General features: G+C 43.1%; 1 pseudogene; it reads left to right on the top strand.

Annotated features, from left to right (window-relative positions):
- The first annotated feature begins 11,037 nt into the window (after nucleotides 1-11,037).
- LOC112445023 (tRNA 2'-phosphotransferase 1-like) lies at nucleotides 11,038-13,336 on the top strand (annotated as a pseudogene).
- Nucleotides 13,337-14,927: the final 1,591 nt, after the last annotated feature.

Genomic DNA, 14,927 nt, shown 5'->3' with positions numbered 1-14,927 from the left:
TCATGGCAAATAGATGGGGAAACAATGGAAACAGTGACAGACTTTATTTTCTTGGGCTCCAAATCACTGCAGGCGGTGACTGCAGCCATGAAATTGAAAGACGCTTGCTCCTTGGAAGAAAAGTTATGACCAACCTAGATAGCATATTAAAAGCAGAGACATTACTTTGCTAACAAAGGTCCATTTAGTCAAAGCTATGGTTTTTCCAGTAGTCATGTATGGATGTGAGAGTTGGACAGTAAAGAAAGCTGAACGCCGAAGAATTGATGCTTTTGAACTGTGGTGTTGGAGAAAACTCTTGAGAGTCCCTTGGACTGCAAGGAGATCCAACCAGTCCATCCTCAAGGAAATCAGTCCTGAATATTCATTGGAAGGACTGATGCTGAAGCTGAAACTCCAATACTTTGGCCACCTGATGCGAAGAACTGACTCATTGGAAAAGACCCTAATGCTGAGAAAGATTGAAGGCAGGAGGAGAAGGGATGACAGAGGATGAGATGGTTGGATAGCACCACCGACTCAATGGACATGAGTTTGACTAAATTCTGGGAGTTGGTGATGGACAGGGAGGCCTGGAGTACTGCAGTCCATGGGGTTGCAAAGAGTTGGACACGACTGAGCGACTGAACTGAACTGGGAAGATCTCACATGCTGCAGAGCAAATAAGCCTGTGTGCCACAACTACTGAGCCCGCTTTCTAGAGCCCATGCTCTACAATAAGAGAAGCCACTGCAAGGAGAAGTCCACACACCACAGCTAGAGAGTAGCCTCTGCTTGCTGAAACTTGAAAAAGCTCACACATAGCAACAAAGACCCAGCCTACTGATTCACTTTGCTGCACACCAGAATGCAACACAACATTGTAAAGCAACTATACTCCAATAAAAACTAATTTTAAAAAAGAATGTGATAGAATTTGTAATATATCCTCTTCAGTTGTTTCAGAGACGTGTATCATTTAAGATATTTTTGGCTTCATTTGTTGAATTAATAAACTATTGCCACGTAACCAAAGCACTCTAAAACATAATAGCCTAGAATAATAACCATTTTATTTGCTCATTATGCAATAGATTTGCAATTTGGGTTGGGCTCAGCTGGCAGCACTTCTTCTGGTCTCACCCAAGGTCACTTAGGGTGATAAGAATAGAGGCAATTCATGGTACCAACAAGGGCTCCCTCTCACCAAGTCACCCTAACTCTACAGAGTATGGTCTAAAAGCTAAAAAGTTAGTTGGGCCTTTAATGGGTCATTTCATTAGGCTGTCTGAGGTATGTGATGAGACCAGTGATTCTGATGGTCATGTGCAACTTCTTTGCAGTTAACATGGGTCCATTGCTTTTAAGCAATATGGTGTGGGAGACCACATCAATAGGTGACCGTTTTGTAAACTCTTGAATGGTGGTGCTGCTGGGGGAACTGTGAATAGGAAAGGCAAACTCATAATGAGAGTATGAATCAGTTCTGGAAAGAATGAATTTCTGCCCCACAGTCATACACACACACCCCATGTGGAAGGGATCCAAAGCAATCAATTTGCTCAAGTGGTTGGCTGGTCTCCTTGAGAAACGGTGCCATAATGTGGCTCAGTGTTTGTTTCTGCAGGTGGTGGGTTGGGCCAGCAATGGCTAATTGTGCCTGAGTGAGAGGGAACCCTTGTCGAACCTGAAGAGCCAGCCTGGATTCTGTTGACAGGATCACTGGCTCTGCGTCCTCTTAGAGCAAGCCTATGAGGAAACATTGGTGATAGGCGGCTGGGTGCCAGGAAATCTGGATTTGGGGTGCCAGCTGCTTAGATGCATTGTCTGGGACTCTGAGGCTGAAGAGATGTGACAGTCCTGTGAGAGAAGGAAGTCCCACGGGAAACTGAGCTCTGGTGCAACCCACCCCTCTGGGAGAAGGGCAGGTCTCTGGTTCCAGTTAGCTTTATGCCTGAAACCCAGCATGAATTTTTTTTAAATTTATTTTTAATTGAAGGATAATTACAATACTGTGTTGGTTTCTGCCATACACCAACATGGATCATATGTCCTCTCCTAGCATGAATTTTCAGAATCACTTTCAGACAAATTTGTATTAAGAGTACTGTATTTAAATAATGTTAATTTTCACTTCTGTGTAGGCCCTTGATTTACTTTTACCTTGTGATTTGGTGGTTCTCAATGAGAAAGGGATTCCTTATAATCTAAAATTTCCCCTATAATCTACTTTGCTTCCCACCTAAGCTTCACTTAGCACTTCCCTCGGTATTGGCCAGCGTCCTAATAATGAGGGTGTCAGAACGCTTTCTGAGCCTGCCGAAAGAACTAAAGGTAGCCTATGCTTACTTTTCCTATCATAACCACAATGAAACAAAACTGAGCCTTTTTATAACAAGACACCTAAAGAGGGGAAAAATTATTAATGAAGTGCAAAAGACAAAGAATGAAGAGACACCAGTTGCCCATCACCCCCACCCTTTTACCCCTGATCCCAGGGCAGAATGTACTCATTGTTTCAAAATTCTCTAACTTGACAGTTGTGTATCTGGGGATGGGTGGTGGGTTAGTGCTCCTCCTGGAACATGACTCACCTACACTCACCAGGACTATTTTTGGAACAACCCAGAGGAATAGCGTTGGGTCTCAGGATGTGACCTGAGCTGGATGCAGCAATCTCGGCAACTTCAGCTGGTGACCAGGATCAATCCTTTCACATTCCTCCCTTTCTCTGCTAGCCCTCATTTCTAAATACTAATGCTCCTATCCAGCGGTCAGTTCCTCACTGGATCATCTCTACCAAGGCAGTCATCTCAGCAGTGATAACCTTTCTCTCAGAAGAAAGAGTCTCATTAAAATTGGCTCATCATCTTTTTCTTGTCTGGAGTCAAAAGTCAATTAATAATAGGAATAAAAACACTTAGGGAGTCAGTTCTCTAAACCAGTACAAAGTTATCTCTAATTTCGTTTCCCTAAAGTCCATTTCAAATAGAATATATGCTCTATATTTACTCCAAAATAAATGTATTGTGACTTTCCTTCATGCTAGATCAGCTCAATGATGCTGTAAGAGAATCCTCATACACAGGCTGGGAGAGCTCACTTTCCCAAACCATTAGGTTGAAAGAATCACAAATAGATTTAAGCCAGCAAGGTAGGTTTGCTACAGATCCAGTGGGTTGATAAATGATGTACAGCATCCTTCCTAGACAGGAGAGGAAAACACCATTTCTGACTAGGCAGGTAGAAGAGAATGAATGGATAGGTAAATTAGGAAGAATTTCATATGGAGTGACCTCACTAAGATTACAGCAATGGTACAGAACATATGTAGTGAATACTGTGATGCCACCAAGATCCCATCTTCAGGGCAATGTATCCGTTCCTGAATTACTGGAGCTACCCATTTCCAACAGCTTACATCTATGTCCCTTGCTGGGAATTACCTGCCTCCTGAGAAATCTCCATGCAGGTCAAGAAGCAACAGTTAGAACTGGACATGGAACAAGAGACTGGTTCCAAATTGGGAAAGGAGTACATCAAAGCTGTATATTGTCACCCTGCTTATTTAACTTATATGCAGAGTACATCATGAGAAATGCTGGGCTGGATGAAGCACAAGCTGGCATCAAGATTGCTGGGAGAAATATCAGTAACCTCAGATATGCAGATGATACCACCCTTATGGCAGAAAGCAAAGAAGAACTAAAGAGCCTCTTGATGAAAGTGAAAGAGAAGAGTGAAAAAGTTGGCTTAAAACTCAACATTCAAAAAACTAAGATCATGGCATCCGGTCCCATCACTTCATGGCAAATAGATGGAGAAACAATGGTAACAGTGAGAGACTTTATTTTCTCGGGCTCCAAAATCACTGCAGATGGTGACTGCAGCCATGAAATTAAAAGACGCTTGCTCCTTGGAAAAAAAGCTATGACCAACACAGACAGCATATTAAAAAGCAGAGACATTACTTTGCCAACAAAGGTCCGTCTAGTCAAAGCTATGGTTTTTCCAGTAGTCATGTATGGATGTGAGAGTTGACAGTAAAGAAAGCTGAGCACCGAAGAAGTGATTCTTTTGAACTGTGGTGTTGGAGAAGACTCTTGAGAGTCCCTTGGACTGCAAGGAGATCCAACTAGTCCATCGTAAAGGAAATCAGTCCTGAATATTCATTGGAAGGACTGATGCTGAAGCTGAAGCTCCAGTACTTTGGCCACTTGACATAAAGAACCGACTCACTGGAAAAGACCCTGATGCTGGGAAAGATTGAAGGCAGGAGAAGGGGATGACAGAGGATGAGATAGTTGGATGGCATCACCGATTCAATGGACATGAGTTTGAGCAAGCTCCAGGAATTGGTGATGGACAGGGAGGCCTGGCATGCTGCAGTCCATGGGTCGCAGAGTCAGACACGACTGGGGGACTGAACTTAACTGAAGACAAAGTTTCTGGCTTAGAGGTATTTTCCAGTCTTTTGGAGAAAAATGTCACATCAACAAGTAACTATAATGATAGTGAAAGTTGCTCAGTTGTCATGTCTGACTCTTTGTGATCCCATGGACTATATAGTCCATGGAATTCTCCAGGCCAGAATACTAAAGTGGATAGCCTTTCCCTTCTCCAGGGGATCTTCCCAACCCGGGAATTGAACCCAGGTCTCCCGTATTGCAGGCAGATTCTTTACCAGCTGAGCCACAAGGGAAGCCCAATAAACATAATGGAGTGTAGAAAATGAAGCCATAGTTCATGCCTTTGGTGTCCTAGAAACTATGGGTCTGGAGAAAGTGTTTGGGAGAGGGAAAATTGAGAAAAGTTACAGGAAGAAGACATTTGGGGAGATTGTCTTGAAAGAGGTCATGTGTAAACTCAAAATAAGTAAATATATGCTCAGTTCTTAGAAATGAAACAATAAATATTCAGTTATATTGTTATTTTAATTTTACCAAGGAGAAATTATATGGAGAATTTTTTAGAATTTGTCCTTTTCATACCTAGAAAGATCACTGATTGTCTCTCAAATCCTATGTTCCCAATCAGAGGGAACTCTTCCTTAACTTCTCACTGTATAATCTTCTGACCTGTGGTCATTGGCATACCAAATTGGGAAGTGATAGCTGGGAGATGATAAATCAGGGTATATGACAGTGAGTTCTTGTGATATTGTGATTCTTAAAAAGGGAACAACAAGCCTAAAATGGAGTCACTTGTGCTAAGCTCACAACACCAAACCGAGACTTAATATCTAAATTGCAGTTTCAATCTCTTTCAGAAATGGAACCTTAAACCAGTCAATCTAGAACTACCTGGTCAGTAGTAGTGAGGTAATCTGATAGATCCCCTTCTGTCCCCCAAAGAAAGGTGACCTGGCTTGAAATAATCAGCTCTTTGCTAGAATAACTTCCTAGTCCTGCCTCCTTCTGCCTGTAAGTCTTCCACTTTTTATAGCATTCTGGAGCTCCTTTCTATCTTCTAGATGGGATGCTGCCCAAGGCATGCCTTGTTTTCATTTTCCTTTTGGCCATGCCACAGCATACTGGATCTTAGTTCCCCAATCAGGGATTGAATCCGTGCCCCCTGCTTTGGAAGTGTGGAGTAACCACTGGACCGCCAGGGAAATCCCCCATAAATTGTTGAATAAAGACAATTTTACTCAGTTGAATTTTGTTTGTTAATTTACTCCTACATATTTTATTCTTCTTTGGAGGTAATGATGCTAAATCTGAAACTCCAGTACTTTGGCCACCTCATGCGAAGAGTTGACTCATTGGAAAAGACTCTGATGCTGGGATGGATTGGGGGCAGGAGGAGAAGGGGACGACAGAGGATGACATGGCTGGATGGCATCACCAACTCGATGGACATGAGTTTGGGTGAACTCCAGGAGTTGGTGATGGACAGGGAGGCCTGGCATGCTGCGATTCATGGGGTCACAAAGAGTCAGACATGACTGAGCGACTGAACTGAACTGAACTGATTTTATTCTTTCTGATGCTTCTGGTGTTTTTTTTTTTTTTTTTGGCTCCACTGCATGGCATTCAGAATTTCCCAGGCCAGGGATCAAACGCAGGCTCCCTATAGTGGAAGCTCATAGTCTAAACCACTGAACCACCAGGGACATCCTAAATTTTATTTTTTAAATTTGTTAGTTAATGTCTGTTCATTTTTTTAAAAAATTATTTATTTATTTGGCTGTATTGAGTCTTACTCATGGCTGCATGTGAAATCTTCCCAGACCAGGGACTGAACCCATGTTCCCTGCACTACAAGGCAGATTCTTTACCACTGAGCCACCAGTGTGTGTGTCAGTTTCTTAGTTGTGTCCAACTCTTTTGTGACTCCATGAACTGTAGCCCACCAGGCTCCTCTGTCCATGGTATTCTCCAGGCAAGAGTACTAGAGTGAGTGGTCATTCCCTTCTCCAGGGGATCTTTTGGACCCAGGGATCAAACTCTGGTCTCCTGCCTTGCAGGTAGAGTCTTTACTGTCAGAGTCACCAGGGAAGCCCCGGGAAGTCCTCAAATTTTATTTTTTAATGCAATTTATAATAAGGAATATATGTGGTCTCTGTCCCCATTCTTGGCACAGAACTCTAAAACCCTTGGAATTTCTTAAGTGAAGCTCCTAGTCACCAGGGCTGGTTCCCAAGGAAACCAACAACAGTGATGAGAGAGTTGGATGCTTTGGTCCCATCCCCCAACCTGTGTTGTTTTTCAGTCACTCAGTCTTGTCTGACTCTTTGTGACCCCATGGACTGCAGCACACCAGGATTCCCTGTCCTTCACTATCTCCTGGAGTTTTCTCAAACTCATGTCCATTGAGTTGATGATACTATCCAACTGTCTCATCTTCTGTCACCCCCTTTTCCTCATGCCCTCAATCTTTCCCAGCAGCAGGGTCTTTTCCAATGAGTCAGCTCTTCACATCAGGCGCCCAAAGTACTGGAACTTAGCTTCAGCATCTGTCCTTCCAATGAATGTTCAGGTTGATTTCCCTCAGGATTGACTGGTTTGATCTCCTTGCTGTCCAAGGGGCTCCAAGCATTTTCTCCAGGATCACAATTTAAAAGCATCAGTTCTTTGGTGCTAAGCCTTCTTTATGGTCCAACTCTTACATCCATACATGACTACTGGAAAAACCATAGCTTTGACTAGATGGACCTTTGTTGGCAAAGGGACGTCTCTGCTTTTTAGTACATTGTCTAGGTTTGTCATAGCTTTTCTTCCAAGGGGCAAATGTCTTTTAATTTCATGGCTGCAGACACCATCCACAGTGATTTTGGAGCTGAGGGGAGAAGGACTGGAAGTTGAATTAATCACTAACATCCAATGATTTCATCAACCATGCCAACTTAATTCAGTCTCCATAAAACACCAAAAGGACAGGGTTGGCAGAGCTTCCAGGTTGGTAAACACATGGAGGTTCTGGAAGGATGGTGTGCCCTGAAAGGGTAGAGAAGCCCCGTGCCCTTTCCTGATACCTTGCCCTAGGCATCTTTACCATCTGGCTGTTTCTGAGTTATATCCATTTATAGTACACAGTTAGTCTAGTAAATAAATTGTCTCCCTAAATTCTGTTATCTATTCTAGCAAAATTAATCAAACCCAAAGAGGGGATTATGAGAACTTCCAATTCATAGTCAGTCATTCAGAAGCATAGGTTATAACCTGGACTTTGAATTGGTATCTGAAGTGGAAAGGGATGGGGCAGTTCGGTGGGATCTAACACTATCTCCAGGTAGATGGTGTCATTGACCAGAACTTAGTCATATGACGTCTAACTTCATATGCCCATGAAGCAGGTTAGAATGGATTTTAGTATATGTATTTTTGTAGATTCTTACTTTACCTATCATTATATCAAACATTTTCTGTGTTATTTTCAGTCTTCATTATCATGGAAGATGTTACTATTTCTGAAAATATTTGTTATCCTTTTCCTCTGGGTCCATCCCTAACAGAACCAGTTCCTGGTGGGCTTCCCTGCGGTAGTGACATGGAGTCTGCCCCACTGATATCAGGCTTGGTCATGTGACTTGCTTTGGTCAGTGGCATCTGACATATCCCACATATGAGCATACGCTTTAGCTCTTAAATTATTAAATTATTGTACTAATCTATCCTCGCTCTTTCTTCACTGCCTTGAGACCAATATGGAGCTAGTCCTTCCAACTGGGTCCTGGGATGAAGCAGAGTTGCAACTGAATTGCAAAGGATAGGTAACTGAGTGAGAAATAACTGTGATAAATCACTGAGATTTGGGGATTATCTGCTACTGCAGCAAAATCTACCAAAGCTGACTGGTACAATAACAACTGCATATTATTCCATTGTGTTATGTACCCTGATTTTTTTAGTCCATTCTTCCAATATTGGACATTTTGGTGGTTTCCAATGTTCTGATACTGTATTATTAATATAAATAATGCTGAAATGGACACCTATGTACCATTTTTGTTGTTGTTTCTCTTCAGTTATTTCCTTAGGAAACATTTTTCAGCACAGAAAACTGGATCAGCATGTATGAACATCATTATGGCTCTTATTCCCCAAAGGGGTATATTGTCTGTATATGAGTCACATTTCAGCAAAAGTCATGAAAACCACTCTAATACTTTTAACAGAGGGAAAATAAAGCAGAAAATTGGCTTTATAAGTAATAGAGAAGCTAAGAAGTCAAAAGTGAAATAACCCAGAGATTGGCAATAGCAGAAAGATTCTGCCAAACTTAAGCATGGAGGGAACACTTGGATGAGCTGGTATTACCAGAGGCAGAAACCAGGACCATCTAAACAGAAATAGAACTATGATGGAGTCTGTCTGGTCAGACTCTCCATTAGTAGCTGGGATCATCAAGGAAGGTATGGTTTGGGAAAAGGTGGACTCATGGAAGATATGCTGTAGAAAACAGAAAAAGTGACAGAGATAAATACTTTGGACTCTTCCATCTTCTTGCTCTCCAATCTTCTGCAAGTATTGTCCATTGAGCAAACCTACCCTGAAGCCAGAGAACAAAGGAACTTGGAAAATATAGTTTTCTATGACACAGAGGGCAAGAGAAGGGCAGTGAGGTGTCTGAAAGCAAGCTGGACAGTAATGGATGAGTAAACCACTTAACCAGTCTTTCCAGCATTGTGCATTATCATTGTTATAAATGTTGCTATCGTGGCATGAGATGCAATGTAATTTACTGACACTGAAGTCACTCTTGGATTTGAAACCTGCTCAAAGCTTTTCCCGGAGAAAGCAATGGCACCCCACTCCAGTACTCTTGCCTGGCAAATCCCATGGACGGAGGAGCCTGGTAGGCTGCAGTCCATGGGGTTGCGAAGAGTCAGACATGACTGAGCGACTTCCCTTTCACTTTTCACTTTCCTGCATTGGAGAAGGAAATGGCAACCCACTCCAGTGTTCTTGCCTGGAGAATCCCAGGGACGGTGGAGCCTGGTGGGCTGCCGTCTATGGGGTCACACAGAGTCGGACACAACTCGAAGTGACTTAGCAGCAGCAGCAGCAAAGCTTTTCCTAGTTACATGACCTTGGGTAATTTGCTAAACCTCAGATTCTCTTATACAAAATTGTTGTGAAGGAACTTCCCTGGCAGTTCCGTGGTTAAGACTCCATGCTTCCACTGCAAGCAGCATGGGTTCAATCCCTGGATGGGGATCTAAGATCCTGCATGCCATGTGGCATGGCCAAAAAAAAGAAAAGAAAATATTGTGAAGATGGGAACTTCCTGGTGTCCAGTAATTAGGACTATATGCTTGCACTGCAGGATTCAATTGCTCGTTAGGGAACTAAGATCCTGCAAGCCATGTGGCCCGGCCAGAAAACAAGATGTGAAGACTAAATACATGAATATAAATACAAAACACTTAGCATAATGTGCAGCATGAAATAGCTTGTTTGGTCAGGCCACACAAGATTGCTGTTCTCTTGCTCTCTGTACATCCCCTGGCTGACCACTGTGCCTGCTTCACCTCTACCCTACACGCACGACTGACCTTCTTCTGTATTGATACTTGCCCCAGGCCCCAGCTAATGATTGTTCTTACCCTATCTTATCATCTTTGGTGTGCCCCTCTATTTGTTTCCCTGGTAACTAATAATGAACCCACCTGATGTCAATTCCCCTATAACTGGTATTCCCCCTCCCTCTCACAAACCATTGGCCAGAACTTAGTTCCATGACCACATCTAAGTACAATGGAGACTAGGAAATGAAGTTTTTATTTTAGGTGGCCATCTACTCAGCTCAAACTTCTGTTATGATAATAGAAATGGCAAACAGGTATGGGGTGGGGGGAACTACTGGCCTCTCCCATTCTGCTATTCTGGCCATGCGAACATTTATGAGTGCTCTTCTTCCTATATGTATTAATGGAACATACACATTGCCAAGGGAAACTCTCAAGTACAATCCCATTTTACTGAAGGGGAGCAACATTTGCTACCCCCAAAATATGATTATCTTGAGCTAGTTAAGTTCAAGTAGGAAAAGATAGGCGACGCTCTGAAAACAGAGAAGTTACTCTTTTGTAAGAGATATTTACATTTATAAGGGAAATCTTCATTTGTAAGGGTTTTTCCCTCTCTGTACTAGGAAAAGGAAGGTGACTAAAACTTTAGTCTTCTAGTGGAGAAGGCAAAAACTTAGATCTGCCTCACAACCTTACCCATGATTACTGTGCTTTTCCTGGTCATCTCCCGTAACTGGCCTCCCTCTTCCCCCAACATCCTTCTTTTGTCTTTAACTGAAAATGCTGGTGGCATGGACCATTTCAGGGAATTACTCAGTTTTCCTGTGTCTCATCCATATCTACAGGAGGTATCCATATTATTAAACTTCTATTTTTCTCCTGCTAATCTGTCTTTTATTCAGGGAGGTGGATGTTCAGCCAAGCACCTAGAATGAGAGAGGGAAAGTGATTTTTCCTCCCCTAAACTACATACAGCTCAAAATCCAGGACCTCTGAGTGATATGTGACCCCCAATGTCAGGATCGGATGTGTTTCCTTGTGATCCTGAAATCTCTAAAAACTCTATAAAAAATAAGATAGTGATGTGCCCCATCCACACCATCATGGTGGATGGAGTAGGAGCAAGGTGACAAACACAGAAACACCAATGGAAAGGGAGAAGTGGAACCACTCAGCAGTCATCTGTTCATGGCAATTACTGAGTCCTGGTTTGGAAATGCAAAAGCTGCTTGTCCTGGCATTGGATTAAATCACTTAATTAGCTCATCTGATAATCTTTAGCTTTCCTCTCTTAAAGGAACGCCATGTCTGTTTTACTCTATGGCCCTTGTCTTTGTCCTCTGGAAGTTTCATTTCTATTGGTTATTATGGCCACATCTGAAGTGGGTCTTTCTTGGGGATTGTTCAATTTTCACAGCCTGTTTCCTGCTGAGCAGTTTGGGGGTCTTAACACTGCTTGGAGGTAAAGCATGCGTGCTCAGTCACGTCCAACTCTTTGCGACTCCCTGGACCATAGCCTGCCAGGCTCCTCTGTGCACGGGATTTTCCAGGCAAGAATACTGGAGTGGGTTGCCATTTCCTACTCCAGGGGATCTTCCTGATCCAGGGATTGAACCCACATCTCTTGTGTCTCCTGCATTGGCAGGTGGATTCTTTACCACTAGCATCACCTGGGAAGCTTGGAGGTAAAGGGGAGGAGAATTTACCATCCCAAAATATGTCTCTTTGGCATAAGGATTATTTTGAGCTGATTGTTTTCAAGAAACAGCAGATACAGAAACAATTCTGAAAACCAAGTAGAAGTTATTTACCCTTTTTGAAGAGATATTTACATTTATAAGGGAAAGCTCCATTTGTAGGGGTGTCTCCCGTTCCATGGGCTTCCCAGGTGGCAGAGGGGTAAAGAATCTGCCTGCCATGCAGAAGAGGAAAGAGTTGTGGATTCAGTCTCTGGGTCAGGATTATCCCCTGGAGGAAGACACGGCAACCCACTCCAATATTCTTGCATGGAAAATTCCATAGACAGAGAATGCTGGTGGGCTACTGCTTATGGGGTTGCAAAGAGTCAGACACGATGAAGCACGCACACACATACACATACACACACTCCCTCTCTGTACCAGGACAAGGAGAATGATTCTAAATATCTGGGAACTGTAATCAAGGGAGAAGGCAATGACCTACATCTATATGCCCACCATACCTTTATTCACTCTGCTTTGCCTGGTAAGCTCCCCAATCTGACTGCCCCTGCTCTGTCCCCCGTGCACCTGCCCCAGCCCCATCTTCTTTTGTCTTTAGCTTAAGATGGTATTTAAGTGATGGTTCAGGTCATTTGGGGGGAGTTACTGAGTCTTCCTGGGTATCTCAAATGTATACAGGGAAGTACACATGTTGCTAAACTTCCGGTTTTCTCCCATTAACCTGTCTTTTACTACAGGAGGGTCTCAGCCAAGAACCAGAAGGTTAGAGGGAAAATGACTTTTCCTCCCCTACAGTGACTCTTAATAATAAGCATGGTCATTTGCCAGGTTTCTAGTTTCTTTGGCTTTCAAATTCCTGTAACACCTAATAGGCTTCTGTTCTATTTGCTGCTTGTAAATTACACACAGAAGTAAGGAGCTGCTAGACAGCAGAAGTCTGTCTTGACCATGAACTTCTCTGGATGAAGGAGGCAGAAGGAAGTAACAGCCCAGGGATAAATGGGCTCGCAGTCCCCAGGAACTAGACCACGAGGTGCAAGTGCCCAAGGCCCGGTCCTATGACCTGTCATGGCCCTCTGGAGCTGCGCTTCCAATGGATCCAAAGCCATCCTGCCCCGGGCACCCTCCTACAGCTGTCCCAGTTCTGCAGCTTCTCAGCTGAAGATGTGTAGCAATGGGTGGACACCAAAGGGAAATAGTGGTCCCCCCTGCAGCTGGGGGACCCCAGCACTGGCTCTCATCTGGGCCAATCTGGGTCTGGATCTGTTGATACCCTTGGTAACCCCACAGGCTGCACTCTGGATGCTCACTTATAGCACACTGTGGCAGTACTGGCCATCCATCCTGCTCAAAGGCCCGTCCTGCTGGGGAAGATGCATTCACCTCAAATGCATCCACCTCACCTCAGTGCTCCCTGGGGATCATGGTGTCGTCAGTGGCATGCAGCCAAACTGCGAAGTGGCCGTGTTCATTAATGGGCCCTTGGCCCTGGCAGATGAAATACCCTTCTTCCTCTCTGTCAGTGTGGTGATCCTGATTCTAGGGAATGCTAATGCCTTCCTGTTTCCCAAGTATTTCCAGAAGGTGCTGCAGCTATGCCTTATGTCAAAGCCTCTCTCCTTGACTGGTAATGAGTAGACAGTGTCAGAGTGGTCCCAAGCACAGCTCCAGAGGGTAAAGTTTGATCCAACAATAATATATTCACTTTTTTTTAAATGTAAAAAGATAATCAAAACAGAAAAGTTAAAGAAGAAGTAACCACAGCCCAAGATCTCTTCTAGGTAAATTCTCTTAACCATTCCACTCTTCTCTGTGCTGACTCATCTTCCTCTCCTTCAACTTGATGGTTGCTTTCTTAAGCTCTTCTTAATAGGTTTGGGTGGGAAATTGATATCCTTAATACAGTTGTCCCTCAGTACCTTAGGGAGATTGGTTCCAGGATCCCCATGATATGCAAATCTATGGATGTTTACATCCCTTATATAAAATGGCATAGTATTTGCATGTAACCCTTCTTGTCTGGAGAATCCCAGGGACGGGGGAGCCTGGTGGGCTGCCGTCTATGGGGCTGCACAGAGTAGGACATGACTGAAGTGACTTAGCAGAAGCAGCATACACATTCTCTCATATGCTTTAAATCATCTCTAGATTACTTATGATATCTAATATAATGCTAATGCTATGGAAAATAGTTACAAATACAATGTAAAATGCTACATAAATATTTGCCAGTGTCATAAATTCAAATTTTGCTTTTTGAGACTTTCTGGAATTTTTTTTTCCTTGAAAATTTTCTATCCTAGATTGTTTGAATCCATGGATACAGATCCTGCAGATACAGAGAGTTGAGGTATGGTCTTTACCTCTGCTCTGGCTCTCATTTACTGGTTGAGAGGGAATGTCCTTGGGGAGCCACAGTATTATCTCTGGCCAAGTCTTCCTCTTCAGCAGCCCCTTTAAACAGCTTCACTGTGGAGTTGCAGAAAGCAGTTGACTTTTTCAATTGTGTGGGGCTCTGAAATCACAGGTCACATGCAAAGAATGACTCCTGACCAAGCTAGGTTTTCTTCCATTTTGGGTTGTTGTCTGGCTAGCTCTGACTGGGGTCCATCCCTCTATAGGATGTTGCTAAAAGTAGGAAGAAGCCACAGGCTACTCAGCTTGTAAATCTTTCTTATTTACCCCAATGCTATTGCTTCTGATGCCTGTGAGCTGCTTTCCAAGATCTTGCCAACCTTGGTAAATGCTGTGCCCAGCTAAGATTCTATTTCCTTAAAAGAAAGAGCAAATACATGCCAGGGGAGGACTAGCACTTTCTGCCACAAATACCTATTGATTCAGACAGGTTCTTAATTCCACCCCATAAAGTGAGTCAGCAACTTGCAGAAGGCACAGGGGCCAGCCAAATAGAAAACTGGCAACCATAGATTGCCATATCATATAGTAGCAAAGGATTCACTTTCAAAAAGGAAATAGCTCCTCCCACAAAAAAAATTGCAGCTAAACTTTTGCTAGTTTTGGTATGATTGGTATAAATGCTCAAATTGTGTCTCATAACTAGCAATGAAACTGACTTTCTGGGCTCTGTCAAAAACTTGACTTTGAAAGTTGAGTAAAACAGCAACACAGTGACTTCAGTAACTGTAAACACGAGAAAAACATGCACCGTTATAAGTTTTTAATATGCTTGCCAGACTGCTGATGTTACTTCCCAAAATCGTCTCATTCTCTTTCAGATATATTTAATGTGAATTTGGAGCTTGGAACAT

This window comes from Bos taurus, chromosome X (assembly GCF_002263795.3).
Source record: "Bos taurus isolate L1 Dominette 01449 registration number 42190680 breed Hereford chromosome X, ARS-UCD2.0, whole genome shotgun sequence".
NCBI lineage: Eukaryota > Metazoa > Chordata > Mammalia > Artiodactyla > Bovidae > Bos > Bos taurus.
Note: the sequence above shows the minus strand (reverse complement) of the source record. Positions and strands in the feature narration are given on the sequence as shown.